General features: G+C 38.0%; 1 pseudogene; it reads right to left on the reverse strand.

The window, feature by feature from the left end:
• Nucleotides 1-397: 397 nt before the first annotated feature.
• On the reverse strand, nucleotides 398-27819 carry LOC111171002 (olfactory receptor 52K1-like; annotated as a pseudogene).
• Nucleotides 27820-27904: the final 85 nt, after the last annotated feature.

Consider the following 27904-nt stretch of genomic DNA (forward strand, 5'->3'; position numbering starts at 1 on the left):
TTTATGAAACCCATATCATTAATGAGGACTCTGTGAAGAAAGAGCAAAGTCAGCAGTTTGAGTCCAAGGACTCAGACCCTTGAGTCCTAATCAGACTGGAGACCCTTGAGCATTTTGGGACATTATTTAGTTTTTTCACTTTAGGGCCTAAACAGGAAGGGCCTAAACAAGGAGACTCTGGCAGCCCTCTACTTCTTATTATATCACCATCCCCACTCCAGCAGTCAACATGTCCCTCTCTTTCTCCACCTGTCCCTCACTTTCCATTTACACATCTTTTCTCAGGAATAATCCTAAGACTCGTTCACAAATCTGCTTGGTCTTGACCCCATAGATGATGGGATTGACCATGGGTGTGAAGAACAGATTGAAATTGGCAAGGAATATGTGCACAGGTGAGGCAGCCCGGCAAGCCACATGGTGCATCACTGAGGAGATGACCACAGGTGTGTAAAAGGCTAAAATGGCACCTATATGGGACATGTATGTCCCAAAAACCTTGTAACGGGCCTCCTGAGAGGCAAGCTATAGAACTGCCCGAAGGATGAAGATATAAGACAGGATAATAAAGAGCAAGTCCAATACCACTATGAACATGGCCACAGCAATGCCATAGATATTGTTGAAGTGAGGGTCCCCACAGGCCAGCCTTACCACATCCATGTGCTCACAGTAGCAGTGGGCAATCACTGGACTTCAGCAGTGGTGGAAGCGTCTGAGCAGAAAGGGGAGTAGAGTCATTAGTGTCACAGCCCGAGTCACAGCAGCCATGCCAATCTTGGTGATAAGTGGTCTAGTAAGGTGTAGTGCAGTGGCTTGCAGGTGGCCACGTAGTGATCAAAGGCCCTTGCCAGCAGCACTGACGACTCTATGACAGTGAAGGAGTGGAGAAAGAACATCTGGACCAGGCAGGCATAGAAGTTGATCTCTCAGTCCCTGAACCAGAATATGGCAAGCATTTTAGGCAGTGCTGAAGAAGAAAGGACCAGATCAATGGTTGCCAACATGGCCAGGAAGAGGTACATGGCTTCATGAAGGGCTACATTAACCAGGATAATAAAAAAAAAGTGTGTAGTTTCCCAGCAGGACCAGAGTATAGGCAAAGCAGAAGGGAATGGAGATCCAGATCTGCAAGTGCTCCAAACCTGGAATTCCTACCAACAGGAAGGAGCTTGGATGGGTTGAGGTAATATTGGCTCCTGGAAATTCTTCTTGTTGATTTTCTTAGGCTCCTTCACCTTGGGAGAGTATTCAGGGCATATAGGATTAGAGAGATCAAGCTATGACATCCCACCTTGGAGGATTAATTCTTGATCCTGGTCCTAGTCTTTAAATAAAATCAGCTAGTCTTGAAAGATGTGAAGAAACATAATTCAGATTTCCTGCCCACACAGAACTTTGTGTTTTATTGAGTAATATTTTAAATATCAATAGAACTGATACCACACAACAGCTTTCATAAAAGAATGCAGAGAAGGTAGTGTTTTGTGTTCTTAATGATGACAGGATTGTACTGATAAAAGAAGTGAAATGTATTTAAATTAACTGCTTTAGAAGACATATTTTTACCATACTACCTGCCAAACAAAATTCCCAACCACATAAGTAAATATTCTGTCTTAATCTCTGGCTTGGGTGCCTATATAAATCAAATAAACTGCAACTTCTAGTGCCCCAATTAATCATACAATGTTTATTTTCTCTAGAACTGTGCAATTGGATATGGTTGCCACTGGTCACATGTGTCTATTTCTGTTAATTAAAATTAAATTAAAAATTCAATACCCCAGTCACACAAAGCGCTTTAAGTGTTCAATAGCCACATGTGACTAGTGGCTACCAAATTGTACGTTTCAGATACAGAAAATTTCCATCCTTGCAGAAAGTTCATTGGAGGGAACTGTTCTGGTATGTATGTTCCAGGTGTTCTCAACACCAGAAACCTCTAAATACAGCCCTGCCTGCCCCTTACTGAGAAAATCAGGAGCCTCATCTTTTGTCTCTCCTTCATCTAAATTCATGGTAACCTTTCTATTCATGGAGCTCTACCTCCACATCTTCTAGCACCTTCTTTTTCATCAAGAAGAACTCTCATATTTAGCAAGACTGACCTCTTAATTCCATGCAAAATATGCTTATTCTTAACAATCTTTAATCTCCCCCCCACCCTCATTTTTCTCCTTTCTTCTGTTAAATTACTAAACACTGAAGTTGCCCCGTTTTTATCCAGGTACTCTTCTCTACTTTTACAGGATCAACTTAATGAAGCTCTTCTGAGTATTAAATGAAATAATGTATTCAAACACCAAGGTCCATGAACAAAATAAGCACTAAAAAATTTATTAGTCTCTTTTTTCAATAGGAAAAAATTGAGTTTGGAAAATTAAGTAATATCTCTAAAACACCATAACTAGTAGTATCAGGCAGACAATTTTGTGTTTTAGGACTTTCCAAATCCAGTGTCCTAAAAATTGTGCCTTACTGTTTTCACCTAAACACCCAGAGGCAACATACATCAGGATATCCAGATTGGAAATAGACTAACTTATTTCCATGTGGTATGGGAAAATTTTAGAATCTGAGTTCTTGGCTCAAGTCATGACCACCACTTATTCTAGATGCATGACCTTGCATAATACAAATCCATCTCTGTAAATAGGGAATTACACTGCCCTACCTTTATCTGAGAGTTGTAGGGAGAGTAAGTTCAATTACGTATAAAATCTTTGTATAATTATTTACTGTTTACACAGCCTTAATTTTCATTTATGTTACTATATCTTAATAGGATTCTGATTTTTTTTTAAAAAGTCATTGTTGATTAATACCTACATAATCCTTCCTTCCATGATCGTATATCCTCCTCCAAATTTCTGCTCCTCTTCACATCAAAATATCAAGAAGTACTTCTGTATTCAGTCAACTCTCTAAAATCTCATTTGGAAATGATACATTGCAAATTGTACTGAAATTGCTCTCACTGGGGCCAGAAATGACCTTCATATGGTGGTACCATGGGCACTTACCTGCATTCATTTACCTCTACTTTATAGCAGATTTTATTTGAATTGACCACTGTCCTCTTAAAATACTTTCTTAGCTCCCATATTATATCCACTCCTCACCTCCCTGACTTCTCTTTTTAGTTTCCTACTTCTGACCTTCCTCTAAATGTGCAATTTGTTCAGGTATTAAGCTTGAACTCTGTTCAATTTTTTTTAAACACCTTTATTGGAATATAATTGCTTTACAATTGTGTGTTAGTTTCTGCTATATAACAAAGTGAATAACCTATACATACACATTTAACCCCATTTCTCATCCCTCTTGTATCTCCCTCATACCCTCCCTATCCCACCCCTCTGGGTGGACACAAAGCACCAAGCTGATCTCCCTGTGCCATACAGCTGCTTCTCACTAGCTATCTATTTTACGTTTGGTAGTGTATATATGTTCATGCGACTCTCTCACTTCGTCCCAGCTTACCCTTCCCGCTCCCCATGTCTTTAAGTCCATTCTCTACATCTGTGTCTTTATTCCTGTCCTGTCCCTAGGTTCATCAGAACTTTTTTTTTAAGATTTCATATATATATATATATAAGCATACAGTATTTATTTTTCTCTTTCTGACTTACTTCACTCTGTATGACAGACTCTAGGTCCATCCACCTCATTACAAATAACTCAATTTCATTTCTTTTTATGGCTGAGTAATATTCCATTGTATATATGTGCCACATCTTCTTTATCCATTCATCTGTCAGTGGACACTTAGCTTGCTTCCATGTCCTGGCTATTGTAAATAATGCTGCAATGAACATTGTAGTACATGACTTTTAAAATTATGGTTTTCTCTGGGTATATGCCCAGTAGCGGGATTGCTAGGTCATATGGTAGTTCCATTTTTAGTTTTTTAAGGAACCTCCATACTGTTCTCCATAGTGGCTGTATCAATTTACATTCCCACCAACAGTACAAGAGGGTTCCCTTTTCTCTACACCTTGTCCAGCATTTATTGTTTGTAGAATTTTTGATGATGGCCATTCTGACCGGTGTGAGGTGATAGCTCATTGTAGTTTTGACTTGCATTTCTCTAATTATTAGTGATGTTGAGCATCATTACATGTGTTTGTTGGCAATCTGTATATCTTCTTTGGAGAAATATCTATTTAGCTCTTCTGCCCATTTCTGGATTGGATTGTTTGTTTTTTAATATTGAGCTGCTTGTATATTTTGGAGATTAATCCTTTGTCAGTTGCTTCATTTGCAAATTTTTCTCCCATTTTTTAAAATGACATTTTAAACATTTTATCATGAAGGCACTTATTTTATTTTTATACAGCAGGTTCTTATTAGTTATCCATTTTATACATATTACTGTATATACGTCAATCCCAATCGCCCAATTCATCAGACCACCATCCCCACTTCCCGTCACTTTCCCCCTTTGTTGTCCATACGTTTGTTCTCTACATCTGTGTCTCAGTTTCTGCCATGCAAACCAGTTCACCTGTACTCTTTTTCTAGGTTCCACATATATGCGTTGATGTACGATATTTGTTTTTCCCTTTCTGACTTACTTCACTCTTTATGACAGTCTCTAGATCCATCCACGTCTCAACAAATGACCCAATTTCGTTCCTTTTAATGACTGAGTAATATTCCATTGTATATATGTACCACATCTTCTTTATCCATTCATCTGTTGATGGGCATTTAGGTTGCTTCCATGACCTGGCTATTGTAAATAGTGCTGCAATGAACATTGGGGTGCATGTGTCTTTTTGAATTATGGTTTTCTCTGGGTATATGCCCAGTAGTGGGATTGCTAGATCATATGGTAATTCCATTTTTAGTTTTTTAAGGAAGCTCCATACTGTTCTCCATAGTGGCTGTATCAATTTACATTCCTACCAACAGTGCAAGAGGGTTCCCTTTTCTCCACACCCTCTCCAGCATTTGTTGTTTGTAGATTTTCTGATGCTGCCCATTCTCACTGGTGTGAGGTGATACCTCATTGTAGTTTTGATTTGCATTTCTCTAATAATTAGTGATTTTGAGCATCCTTTCATGTGTTTGTTGGCAACCTGTATATCTTCTTTGGAGAAATGTCTATTTAGCTCTTCTGCCCATTTTTAGATTGGGTGGTTGTTTTTTAATATTGAGCTGCATGAGCTGCTTGTATATTTTGGAGATAAATCCTTTGTCAGTTGTTTCATATGCAAATATTTTCTCCCATTCTGAGGGTTGTCTTTTTGTCTTATTTACAGTTTCCTTTGCTGTGTAAAAGCTTTTAAATTTCATTAGGTCCCATTTGTATACTTTTGTTTTTATTTCCATTTCTCTATGAGGTGGGTCAAAAAGGATCTTGCTGTGATTTATGTCATGGAGTGTTCTGCCTATGTTTTCCTCTAAGAGTTTGATAGTGTCTGGCCTTACATTTAGGTGTTTAATGCATTTTGAGTTTACTTTTGTGTATAGTGTTAGGAAGTGTTCTAATTTCATTCTTTTACATGTAGCTGTCCAATTTTCCCAGCACCGCTTATTGAAGAGGCTGTCTTTTCTCCATTGTATATTCTTGCCTCATTTATCAAAGATAAGGTGACCATATGTGCACAGGTTTATATCTGGGCTTTCTATCCTGTTCCATTGATCTGTTTTTCTGTTTTTGTGCCAGTACCATACTATCTTGATTACTGTTGCTTTGTAGTGTAGTCTGAAGTCAGGGAGCCTGATTCCTCCAGCTCCATTTTTCTTTTCTTTTTTTTTTTTAACATCTTTATTGGAGTATTGCCTTACAATGCTGTGTTAGTTTCTGCATTATAACAAAGTGAATCAGTTATACATACACGTATGTTCCCGTATCTCTTCCCTCTTGCGTCTCACTCCCACCCACCCTCTCTATCCCACCCCTCTAGGTGGTCATAGAGCACGAAGGTGATCTCACTGTGCTATGCGGCTGCTTCCCACTAGCTATCTATTTTACGTTTGGTAGTGTATATATGTCCATGACACTCTCTCACTTTGGCACAGCTTACCCTTCCCCCTCCCCATATCCTCAAGTCCATTCTCTAGTAGGTCTGTGTCTTTATTCCCGTCTTACCCCTAGGTTCTTCATAATATTTTTTTTCTTAGATTCCATGTATATGTGTTAGCGTATGGAATTTGTTTTTCTCTTTCTGACTTACTTCACTCTGTATGACAGACTCTAGGTCCATCCATCTCATTACAAATAACTCAATTTCGTTTCTTTTTATGCCTGAGTAATATTCCATTGTATATATGTGCCACATCTTCTTTATGCATTGATCCAATAATGGACACTTAGGTTGCTTCCATCTCCTGGCTATTGTAAATAGAGCTACAGTGAACATTTTGGTACATGACTCTTTTTTAATTATGGTTTTCTCAGGGTATATGCCCAGTATTGGGATTGCTGTGTCATATGGTAGTTCTATTTGTAGGTTTTTAAGGAACCTCCATACTGTTCTCCATAGTGGCTGTACCAATTCACATTCCCACCAGCAGTCCCAGAGTGTTCCCTTTTCTCCCCACCCTCTCCAGCATTTATTGTTTCTAGATTTTTTGATGATGGCCATTCTGACTGATGTGAGATGATATCTCATTGTAGTTTTGATTTGCATTTAATGATTAATGATGTTGAGCATTCTTTCATTTGTTTGTTGGCAATCTGCATATCTTCTTTGGAGAAATGTCTATTTAGGTCTTCTGCCCATTTTTGGATTAGGTTGTTTGTTTTTTGTTATCGAGCTGCATGAGCTGCTTGTAGTCAGTTGTTTCATTTGCAACTATTTTCTCCCATTCTGAGGGTTGTCTTTTGGCCTTGTTTATGGTTTCCTTTGCTGTGCAAAAGCTTTTAAGTTTCATTAGGTCCCATTTGTTTATTTCCATTTCTCTAGGAGGTGGGTCAAAAAGGATCTTGCTGTGATTTATGTCACAGAGTGTTCTGCATATGTTTTCCTCTAAGTGTTTGATAGTTTCTGGCCTTACATTTAGGTCTTTAATCCATTTTGGGCTTATTTTTCTGTATGGTGTTAGGGAGTGTTCTAATCTCATACTTTTAAATGTACCTGTCCAGTTTTCCCAGCACCACTTACTGAAGAGGCTGTCCTTTCTCCACTGTTCATTCCTGCTTCCTTTATCAAAGATAAGGTGACCATATGTGCGTGGGTTTATCTCTGGGCTTTCTATCCTGTTCCATTGATCTATATTTCTGTTTTTGTGCCAATACTGTCTTGATTACTGTAGCTTTGTAGTATAGACGGAAGTCAGGGAGCCTGATTCCTCCAGCTCCATATTTCTTTCTCAAGATTGCTTTGGCTCTTCGGGGTCTTTTGTGTTTCCATACAAATTGTGAATTTTTTTGTTCTAGTTCTGTGAAAAATGACATTGGTAGTTTGGTAGGGATTGCATTGAATCTGTAGATTGCTTTGGGTAGTAGAGGCATTTTCACAATGTTGATTCTTCCAATCCAAGAACATGGTATAGCTCTCCATCTGTTTGTATTATCTTTAATTTCTTTCATCAGTGTCTTCTAGTTTTCTGCATACAGGTATTTTGTCTACTTAGGTAAGTTTATTTCTAGGTATTTTATTCCTTTTATTGCAATGGTAAATGGGAGTGTTGCCCTAATTTCTTTTTCAGATTTTTCATCATTAGTGTATAGGAATGCAAGAGATTTCTGTGCATTAATTTTGTATCCCGTTCCTTTACCAAATTCATTGATTAGCTCTAGTAGTTTTCTGGTAGTGTCTTTAGGATTCTCTCTATATAGTATCATGTCATCTGCAAACAGTGACAGCTTTACTTCTTCTTTTCCGATTTGGATTCCTTTTATTTCTTTTTCTTCTCTGACTGCTGTGGCTAAAACTTCCAAAACTATGTTGAATAGTAATGGTGAGAGTGGGCAACCTTGTCTTTTTCCTGATCTTAGTGGAAATGGTTTCAGTTCTTCAGCATTGAGAATGATACTGGCTATGGTTTTGTCATATATAGCCTTTATTATGCTGAGATAATTTCCCTCTATGCCTACTTTCTGGAGAGTTTTTATCATAAATGGGTGTTGAATTTTGTAGAAAGCTTTTTCTGCATCTATTGAGATGATCATATGGTTTTTATCCTTCAGTTTGTTAATATGGTGTATCACATTGATTTATTTGTTTATACTGAAGAATCCTTGCATTCATGGGATAAACCCCACTTGATCATGGTGTATGATCCTTTTAATGTGCTGTTGGATTCCGTTTGCTAGTATTTTGTTGAGGACTTTTGCACTTATGTTCATCAGTGATTTTGGCCTGTAGTTTTCTTTCTTTGTGACATCTTTTTCTGGTTTTGGCATCAGTGTGATTGTGGCCTCATAGAATGAGTTTGGGAGTGTTCCCCCCTCTGCTATATTTTGGAAGAGTTTGAGAAGGATAGGTGTTGACTCTTCTCTAAATGTTTGATAGAATTCACCTGTGAATCTGTCTGGTCCTGGGCTTTTGTTTGTTGGAAGATTTTTAATCACAGTTTCAATTTCAGTGCTTGTGATTGGTCTGGTTATATTTTCTATTTCTTCCTGGTTCCCTCTCGTAAGGTTGTGCTCTTCTAAGAATTTATCAATTTCTTCCAGGATGTCAATTTTATTGGCATATAGTTGCTTGTAGTAATCTCTCATGATCTTTTGTATTTCTGCAGTGTCAGTTGTTACTTCTCCTTTTTCATTTTTAATTCTATTGATTTGAGTCTTCTCCCTTTTTTCTTGATGAGTCTGGCTAATGGCTTATCAATTTTGTTTATCCTCTCAAAGAACCAGCTTTTAGTTTTATTGATCTTTGCTATCATTTCCTTTTTTTCTTTTTCAGTTATTTCTGATCTGATCATTATGATTTCTTTCCTTCTGCTAACTTTGGTTTTATTTTGTTCTTCTTTCTTTAATTGCTTTAGGTGTAAGGATAGGTTGTTTATTTGAGATGTTTCTTGTTTCTTGAGGTAGGATTATATTGCTATAAACTTCCCTCTTAGAACTGCTTTTGCTGCATCCCATAGGTTTTGGATCATTGTGTTTTCATTGTCTTTTGTCTCTAGGTTTATTTTGTGTGTGTGTGGTACTCGGGCCCCTCAGTGCCGTGGCCCCTCCCCCCCCCACTGCAGAGCACAGGCTCCGGCCGCGCAGGCCCAGTGGCCATGGCCCACGGGCCCAGCTGCTCTGCAGCATGTGGAATCCTCCCAGACCAGGGCACGAACCCGCGTCCCCCAAACCAGCAGGCGGACCTCCAACCACTGCACCACCAGGGAAGCCCTCTCAGTATTTTTTGATTTCCCCCTTTGATTTCTTCAGTGATCTCTTGTTTAGCCTCCAAGTGTTTGTATTTTTTACAGATTATTTCCTGTAATTGATACCTAGTCTCATAGCATTGTGATTGGAAAAGTTACTTGATACAATTTCAATTTTTGAAAATTCACCAAGGCTTGATTTGTGACCCAAGATACGATCTGTCCTGCATAATGTTCCATGAGCACTTGAGAAGAAAGTGTATCCTGTTGTTTTTAGATGGATTGTCCTATAAATATCAGTTAAGTCCATCTTGTTTAATGTGTGATTTAAAGCTTGTGTTTCCTTATTTATTTTAATTTTGGATGATCTCTCCATTGGTGAAAGTGGGCTTTTAAAGTCCCTTACTATGATTGTGTTACTGTTGATTTCCCCTTTTATGGCTGTTAGCATTTGCCTTATATATTGAGGTGCTCCTATGTTGGGTGCATAAATATTTACAAATGTTATATCTTCTTCTTGGATTGATCCCTTGATCATTATGTAGTGTCCTTCTTTGTCTCTTGTAATAGTGTTTATTTTAAAGTCTGTTTTGTCTGATAGGAGAATTGCTATGCCAGCTTTCTTTTGGTTTCCATTTGCATGGAATATCTTTTTCCATCCCCTCACTTTCAGTCTGTATGTGTCCCTAGGTCTGAAATGGGTCTCTTGTAAGCAGCATATGTATGGTTCTTGTTTTTGTATCCATTCAGGCAGTCTATGTGTTTTAGTTGGAGCATTTAATCCATTTACATTTAAGGTAGCTATTGATATGTATGTTCCTATTACCATTTTTTTAACTGTTTTGCGTTTGTGATTGTAGGTCTTTTCCTTCTCTTGTGTTTCCTGCTTAGAGAAGTTCCTTTAGCATTCATTTTAAACCTGGTTTGGTGGTGCTGAAGTCTCTTAGCTTTTGCTTGTCTGTAAAGGTTTTAAATTCTCTGTCAGATCTGAATGAGATCCTTGCTGGGTAGGGTAATCTTGGTTGTAGGTTTTTCCCTTTCATCACTTTAAATATGTGTTGCCACACCCTTCTGGCTTGCAGAGTTTCTGCTGACAGATTACCTGTTGACATTATGGGGATTCCCTTGTATGTTATTTGTTGCTTTTCCCTTGCTGCTTTTAATATTTTTCCTTTGTATGTAATTTTTGATAGTTTGATTAATATGTGTCTTGGCATGTTTCTCCTTGGATTTATCCTGTATGAGACTCTCTGTGTTTCCTGGACTTGTTTGACTATTTCCTTTCCCATATTAGGGAAGCTTTCGACTATAATCTCTTCAAATATTTTCTCAGTCTCTTTTTTTTTTCTCCTTGTGGGACCCCCTATAATTCAAATGTTGGTGCATTTATTGCTGTCCCAGAGGTCTCTGAGACTGTCCTCAATTCTTTTCATTCTTTTTTCTTTATTCTGCTATGTGGTAGTTATTTCCACTATTTTATCTTCCAGGTCACTTATCCGTTTTTCTGCCTCAATTATTCTGATATTGATTATTTCTAGAGAATTTTAAATTTCATTTACTGTGTTGTTCATCACTGTTTGTTTGCTTTTTATTTCTTCTAGGTCCTTGTTATACGTTTCTTGTATTTTCTCCACTCTGTTTCCAAGATTTTGGATCATCTTTACTATCATTACTCTGAATTCTTTTTCAGGTAGGCTGCTTACTTCCTCTTCATTTGTTTGGTCTGGTGAGTTTTTACCTTGCTCCTTCATCTGCTGCATATTTCTCTGTCTACTAATTTTGCGTAACTTACTGTGTTTGGTGTCTGCTTTTCGCTGGCTGCAGGTTTGTAGTTCCTGTTTTTTGGGGCGTTTGTCCCCAGTGGTTAAGGTTGGTTCAGTGGGTTGTGTAGGCTTCCTTGTGGAGGGGACTAGTGCCTGTGTTCTGGTGGATGAGGCTGGATCTTTTCTTTCTGGTGGGCAGGTCCACATCTGGTGGTGTGTTTTGGGGTGTCTCTGGACTTATTATGATTTTTGGCAGCCTCTCTGCTAATGGGTGGGATTGTGTTCCTGTCTTGCTAGTTGTTTGGCATAGGGTGTCCAGCACTGTAGCTTGCTGGTGGTTGAGTGAAGCTGGGTGTTGGTGCTGAGGTGGAGATCTCTGGGAGATTTTCGCCATTTGATATTATGTGGAGCTGGGAGGTCTCTTGTGGACCAGTGTCCTGAAGTTGGCTCTCCCACCTCAGAGGCACAGCACTGACTCCTGGCTGCAGCACCAAGAGCCTTTCATCCACACGGCTCAGAATAAAAGGGAGAAAAAGTAGAAAGAAGGAATTACTAGAAGTAGAAAGAAAGAAAGAAAGAAAGAAGGGAGGAAGGAAGGAGGGAAGGAGGAAAAAAAAGAAAGAAGGTAAAGTAAAATAAAATAAAGTAAGATAAAATATAATAAAGTTATTAAAATAAAATATAATTATTAAAAAAATTTTTTAAAAAAAGGACGGATAGAACCCCTGGACAAATGGTGGAAGCAAAGCTATACAGACAGGATCTCACACAGAAGCATACACATACACATTCAGAAAAAGAGGAAAAGGGAAGAACATCATAAATCTTCCTCTCAAAGTCCACCTCCTCAATTTGGGATGATTCTTTGTCTATTCATGTACTCCACAGGTGCAGGGTACATCAAGTTGATTGTGGAGCTTTAATCCGCTGCTTCTGAGGCTGCTGGGAGAGATTTCCCTTTCTTTTCTATGTTCTCACAGCTTCCAGGGGCTCAGCTTTGGATTTGGCCCCGCCTCTGCGTGTAGGTCGCTGGAGGGCGTCTGTTCTTCGCTCGGACAAGACGGGGTTAAAGGAGCAGCTGATTCGGGGGCTCTGGCTCACTCAGGCTGGGGGGAGGGAGGAGCATGATGCGGGGCGAGCCTGCGGCGGCAGAGGCCAGCATGATGTTACACTAGCATGAGGAGCGCCGCGCGTTCTCCCGGGGGAGTTGTCCCTGGATCCCAGGACACAGGCAGTGGTGCGCTGCACAGCCTCCCCGGAAGGGAGGTGTGGCGAGTGACCTGTGCTTGCACACAGGCTTCTTGGTGGCGGCGGCAGCACCCTTAGCGTCTCATGCCCATCTCTGGGGTCTGCGCTTTTAGCCGCAGCTCGCGCCCATCTCTGGAGCTCCTTTATGCAGCGCTCTTAATCCCCTCTCCTCGTGCACCAGAAAACAAAGAGGGAAGAAAACGTCTCTTGCCTCTTCAGCCGGTCCAGACTTTTCCCCGGCCTCCCTCCTGGCTAGCTGTGGTGCACTAACCCCCTGCAGGCTGTGTTCACGCTGCCAACCCCAGTCCTCTCCCTGTGCTCAGACTGAAGCCCAAGCCTTAGTTCCCAGCCCCCGCCTGCCCCGGCGGGTGAGCAGACAAGCCTCTTGGGCTGGTGAGTGCCAGTTGGCTCCGATCCTCTGTGTGGGAATCTCTCTGCTTTGCCCTCCGCACCCCTGTTGCTGCAGTCTCCTCCGTGGCTTTGAAGCTTCCCCCTCCGCCACACGCAGTCTCTGCCCGCGAAGGGGCTTCCTAGTGTGTGGAAACCTTTCCTCCTTCACAGCTCCCTCGCACTGGTGCAGGTCCTGTCCCTATCCTTTTGTCTCTGTTTATTCTTTTTTCTTTTGTCCTACCCAGGTACGTGGGGAGTTTCTTGCCTTTTGGGAGGTCTGAGGTCTTCTGCCAGCATTCAGTAGGTGTTCTGTAGGAGCTGTTCCACATGTAGATGTATTTCTGGTGTATCTGTGGGGAGGAAGGTGATCTCCACGTCTTACTCTTCCACCATCTTCCCCTCGTCCCCCCGTTTTATTCTTTTTAATGCAATTGTCAATGGGATTGTTTTCTTAATTTCTTTTTAAAATTGAAGTATAGTTAGGACGTATTTCTTCAGATTCTTTCCCCATTATAGTTTATTACAAGATATTGAATATAGTTCCCTGTGCTATGCAGTAGGTCATTGTTTATTTTATATATAGTAGTTTGTATCTGCTACTCCTAAACTCCTAATTTATCCCTTCCCTGCCTCTTGCTCCTTTGGTACCCATGTTTGTTTTCTGTGTCTGTGAGTCTGTTTCTGTTTTGTAAATACGTTCATTTGTATCGTTTTTTTAAGATTCCACGTATGAGTGATATTATATTTGTCTTTGTCTGACTGACTTCACTTAGCATGATAATCTCTAGGTTTATCCATGTTGCTGCAAATGGCAGTATTTCATTCTCTTTTGTGGCTGAGTAATACTGCATTGTTTATATATACACCACACCTTCTTTATTTATTCATCTGCAAGTGGACACCTATGTTGCTTCCATGTCTTGGCTATTGTAAATAGTGCTGCAGTGAACAGTGGGGTGCATGTATCTTTTCGAATTATGGTTTTCTCCAGATATACGCCGAGAAGTGGGATTGCTGGATTATATGGTAGTTGTATATTTAGTTTATAAAGGAACCTTCATACTGTTCTCCATAGTGGCTGCACCAATTTACATTCCAGCCAACAGTATAGGAGGGTTCCCTTTTCTCCACACCCTCTCCAGCATTTATTATTTGTAAACTCTTTGATGATAGCCATTCTGACTGGTGTGAGTTGATACCTCATTGTAGTTTTGATTTGCATTTGTCTAATAATTAGTGTAGTTGAGCATCTTTTCATATGCCTACTGGCCATGTGTATGTCTTTGGAGAAATGTCTATTTACGTCTTCTGCCCATTTTTTGATTGGATTGTTTTTATGTTGTTGAGTTGTGTGAGCTGTTTGTATATTGTGGAAATTAATCCCTTATCAGTTGCATCATTTGCAAATATTTTCTCCCAGGCAGTACATTGCTTTTGGTTTTGTTTACAATTTCCTTTGCTGTGGAAAAGCTTATAAATTTGATTAGGCCCCATTTGTTTATTTTTGCTTGTATTTCTATTGCCTTGGGAGACTGACCTAAGAAAACTCTGGTACAGTAAGTCCCCTACATATGAACAAGTTCCATCCTGAGAGCACATTCTTAAGTCCAATTTGTTTGTAAGTCCAACAAAGTTAGCCTAGGTACCCAACTAAGACAACTGGCTATATAGTACTGTACTGTAATAGGTTTATAATACTTTCCACATAAATAATACATAAAGTACAGTAGTACCATCTGCATTACCACTGCTTTTACGCTTGCTTCCAGACATCCTGGGCTTTAAATAAAGATACTGTACTACTGTATACAGTACTGTAAAGTACATAAAAACACAACCACTTGTACAGGATGCATGAACATGACAATGTATGCCAGACAAGTGAACTTATGTGATTGGACATTTGAATGCATGTTCACTTCTTTGAAAGTTTGGCACTTGAAGGTTTGTATGTAAGGGACTTAACGTACAATTCATGTCAGAGAATGTTTTGCCTATGTTCTCTTCTAGGAGTTTATGATGTCATGTCTTATATCTAAGTCTTTAAGTCATTTTGAGTTTTTTTGTGTGTGTGTATGGTGTGAATTAATATGCTAAGTTCATTGATCTGTATGCGGCTGTCCAGGTTTCCCAGCACTATTTGCTGAAGAGACTGTCTGTTCTCCACTGTATATTCTTGCTTCCTTTGTTGAAGATTAATTGACTCTAGGTGTGTGGGTTTATGTCTGGGCTCTCTATTCTGTTTTATTGATCCATATGCCTGTTTTTGTGCTAATACCACACTGTTTTGATTACTTTTGCTTTGTAGTATTGTCTGAAGCCTGGGAGTGGTATGCCTCAGCTTTGTTGTTTTTCCTCAGGATTGCTTTGGCAATTCTGGGTCTTTTGTGGTTCCATATAAATCTTTTCACAAAACTAGAATAAATAATTATAAGTGTCATGGGTAATTTGATAGGGATCACATTGAATCTGTGGATTGCTTTGGGTAGTATGACCATTTTAACAATGTTAATTCTTCTAATCCAAGAGCATGGGATATCTTTACATTTCTTTTTAATTCTTCAGTGTTTTATGGTTCTCAGCATATAAGTCTTTCACCTCCTTGGTCAGGTTTATTTCTATGTATTTTATTTTTATATTTTTGATGCAATTTTAAAATGTATTGTTTTTCACTTTCTTTTTCTGATATTTCATTGTTAGTGTAAAGAAATGCAACAGATTTCTGTATGTTAATCTTGTATCTTGCTACCTTGCTGACCATATATGGTACTATGTCATCTGCATATAATGACAATGTTACCTCTTCCCTTCCAATTTAGATACCTTTTATTCCTTTTTCTTTACTGATTTCTGTGGCTTGGACCAATACTATGTTGAAAAGAAGTGGTGAGAGTGAGCATGCATATCTTATTTCAGATTTTAGTGGGAAGGCTTTCAGCATTTCACTGAGTATTATGTTGGCTGTGGGTTTGTCATAAATAGCTTTTATTATACTGAGGTATGTTCCCTCTATGCCCACCTTGGTAAGTATTCTTATCATGAATGGATGTTGAGTTTTATCAGATGCTTTTTATGCATCTATTGAGATGATCAGGTGGTTTTTATCTTTTCTTGATGTGATGTACCACACTGATTGATTGGCATATGTTTTTATTTTTTTAATTTTTTATTTTATATTGCAGTATAGTTAATTTAAAACATTGTGTTAGTTTTAGGTGTACAGGAAAGTGATTCAGTTGTACTTATACATATATCATTCTTTTTAAAATTATTTTTCCCATATAATTACAGAATATTGAGTAGAGTTCCCTGTGCTATACAGTGGGTCCTCATTGATTATGTATTTTATATATAGTAGTGTGTATATGTTAATCCTAAACTCCTAATTTATCCCTCCCCCCCAACTTTTCCTTTTGGTAACCATACGTTTGTTTTCTAAGTCTGTGAGTCTGTTTTTGTTTTGTAAATAAGTTCATTTGTATAATTTTTTTCAATTCCACATATAAGTGATATCATATGACGTTTGCTTCCTTTGTCATAGATTGACCATAGGTGCATGGGTTTATTTCTGGGCTTTCTGTCCTTTTCCACTGATCTATATTTCTGTTTTTGTGCAGGTACCATAGTGTTTTGATGACTGTAGTTTTGTAGTATAGTCTGGTCAGGGAGCCTGATTCCTGCAGCTCCATTCTTCTTTCTCAAGATAGCTTTGGCTATTCAGGGTCTTCTGTGTTTCCATACAAATTTTAAAATTATTTGTTCTAGTTCTGTGGAAAAAAATGCCATTGGTAATTTGTTAGGGATTGCATTTAATCTGTAGATTACCTTGGGTAATATGGTCATTTTGACAATATTGATTCTTCCAGTACAAGAACATGGTATAATTTTTGTCATCTTCCATTTCTTTAATCAGCATCTTATAGTTTTCAGAGTACATATAGGTCTTTTTCCTCCTTAGGTAGGTTTAATCCTAGATATGTTATTCTTTTTGATGCAATGCTAAATCAGATTGTTTCCTTAATTTATCTTTTTGGTGTTTCATTGTTAGTGTATAGAAATGCAAGTGATTTCTATGTATTTATTTTTTATACTGCAACTTTACCAAATTCATTGATGAGCTCTAGTAGTTTTCTGGTAGCATCTTTAGGATTTTTCTATGTACAGTATCATGCCATCTGCAAATAGTGACAATTTCACTTCTTCTTTTACAAGTTGTATTCTTTTAATTTCTTTTTCTTCTTTGATTGCCATGGTTGGGACTTCCAAAACTATGTTGAATAAAAGTGGTGAGAGTGGACATCCTTGTCTTCTTCCTGATCTTACAGGAAATTCTTTCAGTTTTTCACCATTGAGTATGATGTTAGCTGTAGGTTTGTCATATATGGCCTTTATTATGTTGAGGTAGGTTCCACCTATGCCCAATTTATGGAGAGTTATTATTATTATTATAAATGGGTGTTCAATTTTGTCAAATGCTTTTTCTGCATCTCATGAGATGATCATATGGTTTTTATTCTTCAGTTTGTTAATGTGGCATATCACACTGATTGATTTGTGGATTTGAAGAATGCTTACATCCCTGGGATAAATCCCACTTGATCATGGTGTATGATCCCTTTAATGTATTGTTGGATTCTGTTTGCTCGTATTTTGTTGAGGATTTTAGCATCTATGTTCATTAGTGATACTGGCCTGTAATTTTCTTTTTTTGTGGTATCTTTGTCTGGTTTTGGTATCAGGGTGATGATAGCTTTGTAGAATGAGTTTGGGAGTGTTCCTTCCTCTGCAATTGTTTGAAATACCTTTAGAAGGATACCTTTAGCTCTTCTCTAAATGTTTGATAGATTCACCTGTGAAGCCATCTGGTCTTGGACTTTTGTTTGTTGGGAGTTTTTAAATCAGTTTCAGTTTCAGTACTTGTGCCCAGTCTGTTCATAGTTTATATTTAATTCCTGGTTCAGTCTTGGAAGGTTGTACATTTCTAAGAATTTGTCCATTTCTTCCAGGTTGTCCATTTTATTGGCATACAGTTGCATATAGTAGTCTCTTATGATCCTTTGGATTTCTGTGCTGTCTGTTGTAACTTCTTTTTTGTTTTTAATCTTATTGATTTTAACCCTCTCCCTTTTTTTCTTCATGAGTCTGGCTAAAGGTTTATTAATGCTGTTTATCTTTTCAAAGAACCTGGTTTTAGTGTCATTGATCTTTTCTATTGTTTTCTTCATCTCTATTTCTGCTCTGATCTTTATGATTTCTTTCCTTCTACTCACTTTGGGTTTTCTTTGTTCTTGTTTCTCTAGTTGCTTTAGGTGTAAGGTTAGGTTGTTTGAGATTTTTCTTGTTTCCTGAGGTAAAATTGTATTGCTATGAAATTCTGTCTTAGAACTGCCTTTGCTGCATCCCATAGGTTTTGGATTGTTGTGTTTTTGTTTTCCTTTCTCTGTATTTTCTGATTTCCTCTTTGATTTTTTCAGTGATCCATTGGTTGTTTAGCAACACTGTTTAACCTCCAAATATTTGCGTTTTCTTGCAGCTTTTTCTTGTAGTTGATTTCTAATCTCATAGTGTTGTCAGAAAAGGTGCTTGATATGATTTCAATTTTCTTAAATTTACTGAGGCTCGCTTTGTGGCTCAACACGTGATCTATCCTGGAGAATGTTCCATGTATACTTGAGCCCTATAAATATCAATTAAGGCCATCTTGTCTAATGTGTCATTTAAGGCCTTTGTTTCCTTATTGATTTTTCTGTCTTGATGATCTGTCCATTGATGAAAGTGGTGTGTTAAAGTCCCCACTATTATTGTGTTACTGTCAATTTCTCCTTTATGGCTGTTAGTATTTGCCTTATATATTAAGTTGCTTCTATGTTAGGTGCATATATATTTATAGTTGTTATGTCTTCTTCTTGGATTTATCCCATAATCATTATGCAGTGTCCTTCTTTGTCTCTTGTAACATTAAAGTTTATTTTGTCTGATGTGAGTATTGCTACTCCACCTTTCTTTTGATTTCCATTTGCATGGAATATCTTTTCCATTCCCTCACTTTCAGTCTGTATGTGTCCCTAGATTTGAAGTGGGTCTCCTGTAGACAGTATATATATGGGTCTTGTTTTGTATCCTTTCAGCCAGCCTATGTCTTTTGGTTGGAGAATTTAAGGTTTACATTTAAGGTAATTATCAATATGTATGTTGCCATGCTAATTGTTTTGGGTAGGTCTTTGGGTTTTGTTTTTGTAGGTCTTTTTCTTCTCTTCCTCTTTTGTTCTCTTGTGATTTGATACCTAACTTTAGTGTTGTGTTTGGTTTGCTTTCTCTTTTGTGTTTCTATTGTAGATTTTAAGTTTGTGGTTACCATGAGGCTCTGATATAGCAGTCTATTTATAAACAAGATTGTTTTAACTTTCTGGTCTTTTAATTTCAAATGCATTTCCAATATCATGCATTTGTACTCTCCTCACAATTGCTGGTTTTGATATCATATTTGTGTTGTGTGTGGATTGTTTCCTACCTTTCCTGTATGTTTGCCTTTACTGGTGAACTTTACCACTCTTAATTTCCTTGTTTCTAGTTGTGGCCTTTTCTTTTCTGCCTGGAGAAGTTCCTTCAGTATTTTTGTAAAGCTGGTATGGTGGTGCTGAATCCTCTGCTTGTCTGTAAAGCTTATGATTTCTCCATCAAGTTTGAACAAGAGCTATGCTGGGTAGAGTATTCTTGGTTGTAGGTTTTTCCTTTTCATCATGTTAAATATATCTTGCCACTCCCTTCTGCCCTGCAGAGTTTCTGCTGAAAAATCAGATGATAACCTTATGGGGATTCCTTTGTATGTTATTTGTTGCTTTTCCCTTTTTGCTTTCAATATTTTGTCTTTAATTTTTGTCAGTTTGATTAATATGTGTATTGGCGTATTCCTCCTTGGGTTTATCCTGTATGGGACTCTCTGTGCTTCCTGGACTTGAGTTAATGTTTCCCATGTTAGGGAAGTTTTCAGCTATTATCTCTTCAAATATTTTCTCAGGCCCTCTCTCTCTTTTCTCTTTCTGGGATCCCTATAATGTGAATGTTGGTACATTTAATGTTGTCCCAGAGGTCTCTGAGACTGTCCTCATTCCTTTTTTTTTTTTTTTTGCGGTATGCGGGCCTCTCACTGTTGTGGCCTCTCCCATTGTGGAGCGCAGGCTCAATGGCCATGGCTCATGGGTCCAGCAACTCTGTGGCATGTGGGATCCTCCTGGACCAGGGCACGAACCCGGCAGGCGGACTCTCAACCACTGAGCCACCAGGGAAACCCATCCTCATTCCTTTTTATTCTTTTTTCCTTATTCTCTTCTGTGGCAGTGATTTCCATCACTCTATCTTCCAGCTCAGTTATTCATTCTTCTGCCTCAGTTATTGACCTGCCCCCATTTCTTTTTAAAAGTTTGTTATTAGTGTGTAGAAATGCAACAGATTTTAAAAAATGATAGTTGATTTATAATGTTAGTTTCAGGTGTACAGCATAGTGATTCAGTATTTTTGCAGATAATACTCCATTATAGGTTATCTGGCTATAAGACAATGGCTATAATGCTCTGTGCTATACAGTATATCCTTGTTGCTTATCTATTTTATACATAGTAGTTTGTATCTATTAATCTCATACCCAGATTTGTCCCTCCACCTTCCCTTTCCCCTTTGGTTACCACAAATTTGTGTTCTATATCTATGGGTCTGTTTGTTTTGCATATATATTCATTTGTATTAATTTTAGATTCCATATATGTGATATTATACAGTATTTGTCATTCTCAGCCTGACTTACTTCACTGAGCATAATATTCTCTAGGTCCATCCACATTGCTGCAAATGGCAGTATTTTATTTATGGCTGAGTAATACTCATATATATATATACACATACACAACATATATATATATATATATATATATATATATATATATATATATATATATGAAGTCTCACATCTATATAATGCAGTCACCAGTCTGATGGGCACTTGGGTTGTGTCTATGTCTTGGTTTGTTGTAAATAGTGCTGCTATAAACATTGGGGTGCATATATCTTTTTGAATTAGAGGTTTTTTTTCAGATATACGCCAAGCAGTTCAATTGCTGGATCATATGGTAGTTCTGTTTTTAGTTTTTTGAGCAAACTCCATATTGTTTTCCATAGTGGCTGCATCAACTTACATTCCCACTAACACTGTACAAGCGTTCCTTTTTCTCCACATCCTTGCCAACATTTGTTATTTGTAGACGTTTTATGATAGAAATAGCCATTTCATTTCTGCCTTCCAGTATCACAGAAATGTGTCTTCTGGCCAGCCCCAACCAGAAACCACACAGGGAAAGGAATTCTAGGAAACATAGTTCCAGCTTCGCCAAGATGATACAGTACAATACCCTTACAACACTGGATGCATCTGAGAAATCTTGGATAAACCAAATTAAGAATAACATTAGTTCCTGAGTGATCATCTACTGGTTTGTCTACTTATCTATATCTGTCCAACTAATCTGCCTATAGAACATAGTGAGATGCTTGTATCCTTTAACTATGTCTCACCTCAATTACTCTCATACCCACCCAACTTTAACAGATAAGGATTGAACCAAAAAATATTCCTTGAAAGGGAGGAGTCCTGGCCAAGATTCTCATCCAGCTCTCAATTCTGAATACCATAATCAATTTTATATTTTGTTGGTGTTTGTTCCATTTGAATCAAGTGAGTCAGTTTTCCTTGTTGAAGAGAAGTAAACAGTCAACCATACTATTCCCTAAAAAGATTTGCATTGGTCAGGCAATATTTCTAGAACTATAGATCCTTCAGATCTTAGGTTTTTCTTTTTAGATCTTCTGCAGAGTCATTTCTCAAACTCAATTCTAGAATTCTCATTTCTAGAATCCAGTCATAGAAGGATACCAAGACCTCGCATGTTGCCCCTTTAGCAGGACATAGAATTCTTGGCTTTTAAATTTAAAAGCTTTGAACCAAAAAGATGACAAAAATGTATAAGGGTATCTGACCTGGCAGAACAGGTTTCTGTTCCTGGTTTCAGATTAGGTTAGGCACAAAGACTGTCTGTGCCTGGTGGGAGGAAGAACACTAGTTGGGACCATACTTTCTCCTTCTTAAGCTGAGGCTCCCAAGACTCCAAGTGGTGTGAAATTGGATCTGGGGGCACAGATGAAATAAATAAAGTTGTCTCAGAGACAGAATAAGAGTGGTCACTTTGGCCAGTTTGCAGAGGGTGCTGCAGCTGGGACAAAGGGATGAGTATGAGAAAGATAGAGTGGAAAGTCTCTGCCAGGGTCCTGTGGGGGTGTGACTGCAATCTCAGTGGATCAACTGTATCAGAGACTCTAGTAGGAGGAGGTCACGTGCCACAGTGTGAAAAAAAATACCACAAGATGTATATGGGGTCGAGGCCAGCCAAGAAAAGGAAGCAGGAAATAGTTGTCTCCCATGGTGACAGTCTTGTAAGAACCCACCCACCCCCTACTGCAGTTTAACACAAAGAAGAGGGTGATGTAAAAACTGCTGGGGGAGTTTTAAAAACTGTATTAGCCTAAATTAAGGATTTCTTAATCAATTGCAATTTATAAAGTTGATTGGATTTGGTTGGAAATGCTATCTTGTAATTTTATTTTTACTCTTTACTCTAAGCCCCCTTGTGGATGGATGATGCCGGTGATAAAAAGAAGGAAATGACATTTTGCACAACTGAGTTTGTGAGTATAAATGTTTTACTTGTTATACAAGGAAATATTTAGAGGTATTTAGCCTTTTACTGTCACAAGACTAATTAGGTGGGTGTCAATAGTTAAAAAGCCTCAGATGTACATGAGTGGGTACCAGGCAGCCAAAGAGAACAGAGGAAAGCTGAATCTGTTTATATAACTAATTTTCTGTAGAGAAGCAAAGAACAGAGTGTTTTCTAGAGCTGAGACTAGTACACTTACGAGTGAGGCACAATTGCAGACATTCTTTGGCTTTTCCAGGAACTTGTTCCAGTTACTCTTCCTGACTTATTTATTACCCTTCCCATGGGCCTTTCAGTGCATGATAAAATACTATTTTTAAAAGACAAGTTGTGTTTCGTGTGCCAGGGATTATGCAGGCATTTTAGATTCATTATCTCATTATATCTTTATAATTAACCCATGAGGAGCTACTATTGTTGCTTTCATTTTTAAGAGGAGGAGACTGGAGGAAACTTACAAAAGCCTTTTAGATAGCCTCATCCACCAGAGGGCAGACAGCAGAAGCAAGAAGAATTACAATCCTGCATCCTGTGGAACAAAAACCACATTCACAGGAAGATAGACAAGATGAAAAGGCAGAGGGCTATGTACCAGATGAAGGAACAAGATAAAACTCCAGAAAAACAACTAAATGAAGTGGAGATAGGCAACCTTCCAGAAAAAGAATTCAGAATAATGATATTGAAGATGATCCAGGACCTCAGGAAAAGAATGGAGGCAAAGATCGAGAAGATGCAAGAAATGTTTAACAAAGACCTAGAAGAATTAAAGAACAAACAAACAGAGATTAACAATGAAATAACTGAAATGAAAACTACACTAGAAGGAATCAATAGCAGAATAACAGGCAGAAGAACGGATAAGTGACCTGGAAGACAGAATGGTGGAAGTCATTGCTACAGAACAGAAAAAAGAATGAAAAGAAATGAAGACAGTCTAAGAGACCTCTGAGACAACATTAAACACAACAACGTTCGCATTATAGGGGTCCCAGAAGGAGAAGAGAGAGAGAAAGGACCCGAGAAAATATTTGAAGAGATTATAGTCGAAAACTTCCCTACCCTGAGAAAGGATACAGAGAATCCCATACACGATAAACCCAAGGAGAAACATGCCGAGACACATAGTAATCAAATTGGCAAAGAAAAATTATTGAAAGCAGCAAGGGAAAAATGACAAATAACATACAAGGGAACTCCCATAAGGTTAACAGCTGATTTTCGCAGTAGAAACTCTACAGTCCAGAAGGGAGTGGCATGATATACTTAAAGTGATGAAAGGGAAGAACCTACAACCAAGATTACTCTACCTGTCAAGGATTTCATTCAGATTCCATGGAGAAATCAAAAGCTTTACAGACAAGCAAAAGCTAAGGGAATTCAGCACCACCAAACCAGCCCTACAACAAATGCTAAAGGAACTTCTCTAGGCAGGAGGCACAAGAGAAGGAAAAGACCTACAAAAACACACCTAAAACAATTAAGAAAATGGTCATAGGAACATACATATCGATAATTACCTTAAACGTGAATGGATTAAGTGCTCCAACCAAAAGACACAGGCTTGCTGAATGGATACACAAACAAGACCCATATATATGCTGTCTACAAGAGACCCACTTCAGACCTAGGGACACATACAGACTGAAAGTGAGGGGATGGAAAAAGATATTCCATGCAAATGTAAATAAAAAGAAAGGTGGAGTAGCAATACTCATATCAGATAAAATAGACTTTAAAATAAAGAATGTTATAAGAGTCAAGGAAGGACACTACATAATGATTAAGGGATCAATCCAAGAAGAAGATATAACAATTATAAATATATATGCACCCAATATAGGAGCACCTCAGTACATAAGGCAACTGCTAACAGCTATAAAAGAGGAAATTGACAGTAACACAATAATAGTGGGGGACTTTAACACCTCACTTACACCAATAGACAGATCATCCAAAATGAAAATAAATAAGGAAACAGAAGCTTTAAATGACACAATAGACCAGATAGACTTAATTGATATTTATAGGACATTCCATCCAAAAACAGCAGATTACACTTTCTTCTCAAGTGTGCACAGAACATTCTCCAGGATCACATCTCGGGACACAAATCAAGCCTCGGTAAATTTAAGAAAATTGAAATCATATCAAGCATCTTTTCTGACCACAACGTTATGAGATTAGAAATGAATTACAGGGAAAGAAACGTAAAGAACACAAACACATGGAGGCTAAACAATATGTTACTACATAACCAAGAGATCACTGAAGAAATCAAAGAGGAAATCAAAAAATACCTAGAGACAAATGACAATGAAAACATGACGATCCAAAACCTATGGGATGCAGCAAAAGCAATTCTAAGAGAGAAGTTTACAAGCCTACCTCAAGAAACAAGAAAAATCTCAAATCAACAATCTAACTTTACACTTAAAGGAACTAGAGAAAGAAGAACAAACAAAACCCAAAGTAAGCAGAAGGAAAGAAATCATAAAGATCAGAGCAGAAATAAATAGAAAGAAAGAAAACAATAGCAAAGATCAATAAAACTAAAAGCTGGTTTTTTAAGAAGATAAACAATATTGAAAAACCTTTAGCCAGACTCATCAAGAAGAAGAGGGGGAGGACTCAAATCAATAAAATTAGAAATGAAAAAGAAGTTACAACAGACACCACAGAAATACAGAGCATCCTAAGAGACTACTACAAGCAACTCTATGCCAATAAAATGGACAACCTGGAAGAAATGGACAAATTCTTAGAAAGGTATAACCTTCTAAGACTGAACCAGGAAGAAACAGAAAATATGAACAGACCAATCACAAGTAATGAAATTGAAACTGTGATTAAAAATCTTCCAACAAACAAAAGCCCAGGACCAGATGGCTTCACAGGTGAATTCTATCAAACATTTAGAGAAGAGCTAACACCCATCCTTCTCAAACTCTTGCAAAAAACTGCAGAGGAAGGAACACTCCCAAACTCATTCTGTGAGGCCACCATCACCCTGATACCCAAGCCAGACAAAGATAGTACAAAAAAAGAAAATTACAGACCAATATCACTGATGAATATAAATGCAAAAATCTTCAACAAAATACTAGCAAACAGAATCCAACAACACATTAAAAGGATCATACACCATTATCAAGTGGGATTTATCTCAGGGATGCAAGGATTCTTCAATATATGCAAATCAATGTGACACACCATATTAACAAATTGAAGAATAAAAACCATAAAAGAAAAATAAGAGGAGACTGAAGCTTAGATTGTGCAACATGTCCAAAGTCTGAAAATTACTGGTTCAGATCCATCTCTGCCCTTTATTCTAAGTCCAAAGCCCAAGTTAACTACCTGTGCCACATGACCCTTTAATAGCTATAATGATTCCTCCTCCCTTAACTGTTCCCTAGTCTTCATTTTTTTCCATGAAGACTTGCAGACTCACAAGACGATGATGAGAACTTCCCTGGTGGTTCAGAATCTGCCTACCAGTGCAGGGGACACGGGTTCTAGCCCTGGCCCAGGAAGATCCCACATGCCTCGGAGCAACTAAGCCCACACACCACAACTATTGAGCCTGTGCGCCACAACTATTGAGACCACACACCTAGAGCTAGAGCTAGAGCTCGTGGTCTGCAACAAGAGAAGCCACTGCAATAAGAAGGCCATGCACCACAATGAAGAGTAGCCTCCGCTTGTCGCAACTAGAGAAAGCCCGTGCACAGCAACGAAGACCCAATGCAGCCAAAAATATTATTAAAAACAAAACAAAAAAAAGGCGATGATGAAAGTGTCTTTTACTTCCAGCCTGAGTATCAGTAACAGAAAAGAAAAAGGTATTTGTGTGAAGGAGAAACACAGTGTTGGCTTTGAATAAGATGGATATTCAGTTATTGGACCTATTTGTCACATCCTCATATTGCATTCACCAGGGTATCTTCCCTCTTATCCTGTTCACCATGAAAGGGCTCAGCCATGACTATAGTTGACAATGGGATTAAATGCTCTACTATATGATCTATAATTTACCTCATATCCTGAGTCTGATAGGCCTGGGTGTTGTCATGGTTGGTTGTCCCTGGATGGAGCAGGAGCACACATACAGGTAGTATTTTTCTTCTTTTTCCTCATACAGTATTGAATGACTGACTGGAGATAAAGAAACTGGAGATTATTGGTATTTGTTCTTGATCTAAAGAAGAACTAACAGGTCATCTATAGAGGAACCCCTTACTGTGGCATTTCGGAGGATATTCGGCTAGAAAGTACTTAGTACTAATCCTCTTGAATTCAATTAAGTCCAGATTAAGAGCCATGGATCTCCATACACACATTCTGCTTTACATAGTATAAATGGACTTTCAGCTAATGCCAAAGAGCTATCCCATGACAAAGGTTCCTTGTCATTTCCCTCACAGCACTGGTGCCACTGACAGACATGAACATCATTTTTCTTCATTTTCTCCAAAGCACAAGTTATGGTCAGGAGATAACTGTAAAATAAGCTTCTAACTCTGGTAATTTTATGGTATCTTTTCATCAACTCCTAATAAAATCTAGCAGATACATTACATTTGGCATTTAAATTAGATTCATAGAACACAATGTTTCCCCAATAAATGACTTAGGTTTGGTACTGAACTCCAGGACCCTTGGTAAGGAGACAGGGAAATAAGTACCCTTCACCCCAAAACAATGGGAAAAAATTAATAAATGTTATCCATTCAACCTTAGGCTTAGGCATAGGATTCTGAGGAAACAGAAATTTAGACCTGGCTTAGGGACATTAAGCCAAACTTTAGAAAAAATTTCTGATATTCTAAGTCCTTCATTTTTTTGTTGATGATATATGAGGTTTAAATTTTACACTGGTTTAATCATTGGCTTCTTTAGATTATACGTTCAAATGTGAAGATGATTCCTTTTAAGCCTAAGGTAAGTCACCTTAGCTTTTATATTTTTGTAATGGTTTGTAAATTGAGGAGGCTAAATGAGCATTTTCAATTTAAAGTCTGAAACATTTTACAACTAAAATGGACATACCATAATTGAGTGTGATTGCTTCATTCTGTTTTTTTCATGCATTATCATGAAATTTCTATAGGTTTCTAGCCTGAAGTAGCCATCCCATTATGGAACTTCTATGATCAATAAATAATAAAAGTTCATACATTTATTTTGATAATTTGTCCCTAAGAATTCTCCAAAGAGATCTAAAGTTATATAAAGGTTTGCATCTACCACTGGGAATATATTTATTCTCATCACCTTTACTCAGTTCTCTACCCAACCTCTTTCATGTCAATAATCCCACTCTTACCTTCTTGCTTCTGTCGTTTTACTTCAGTTTGGCTGCTGTCCTTCATGTAGGCTACTTCAGGGTCTCCAAAATGGAATCTCCTAATGTCCTTCTGTCTCCTCCTCCCCACTCGTAGTTAATTTTATTATGAG

Source organism: Delphinapterus leucas, chromosome 7 (assembly GCF_059928025.1).
Source record: "Delphinapterus leucas isolate spDelLeu-1000000601 "Yukka" chromosome 7, BTC_Dleu_Yukka2, whole genome shotgun sequence".
In the NCBI taxonomy this organism is placed as follows: Eukaryota; Metazoa; Chordata; class Mammalia; order Artiodactyla; family Monodontidae; genus Delphinapterus; species Delphinapterus leucas.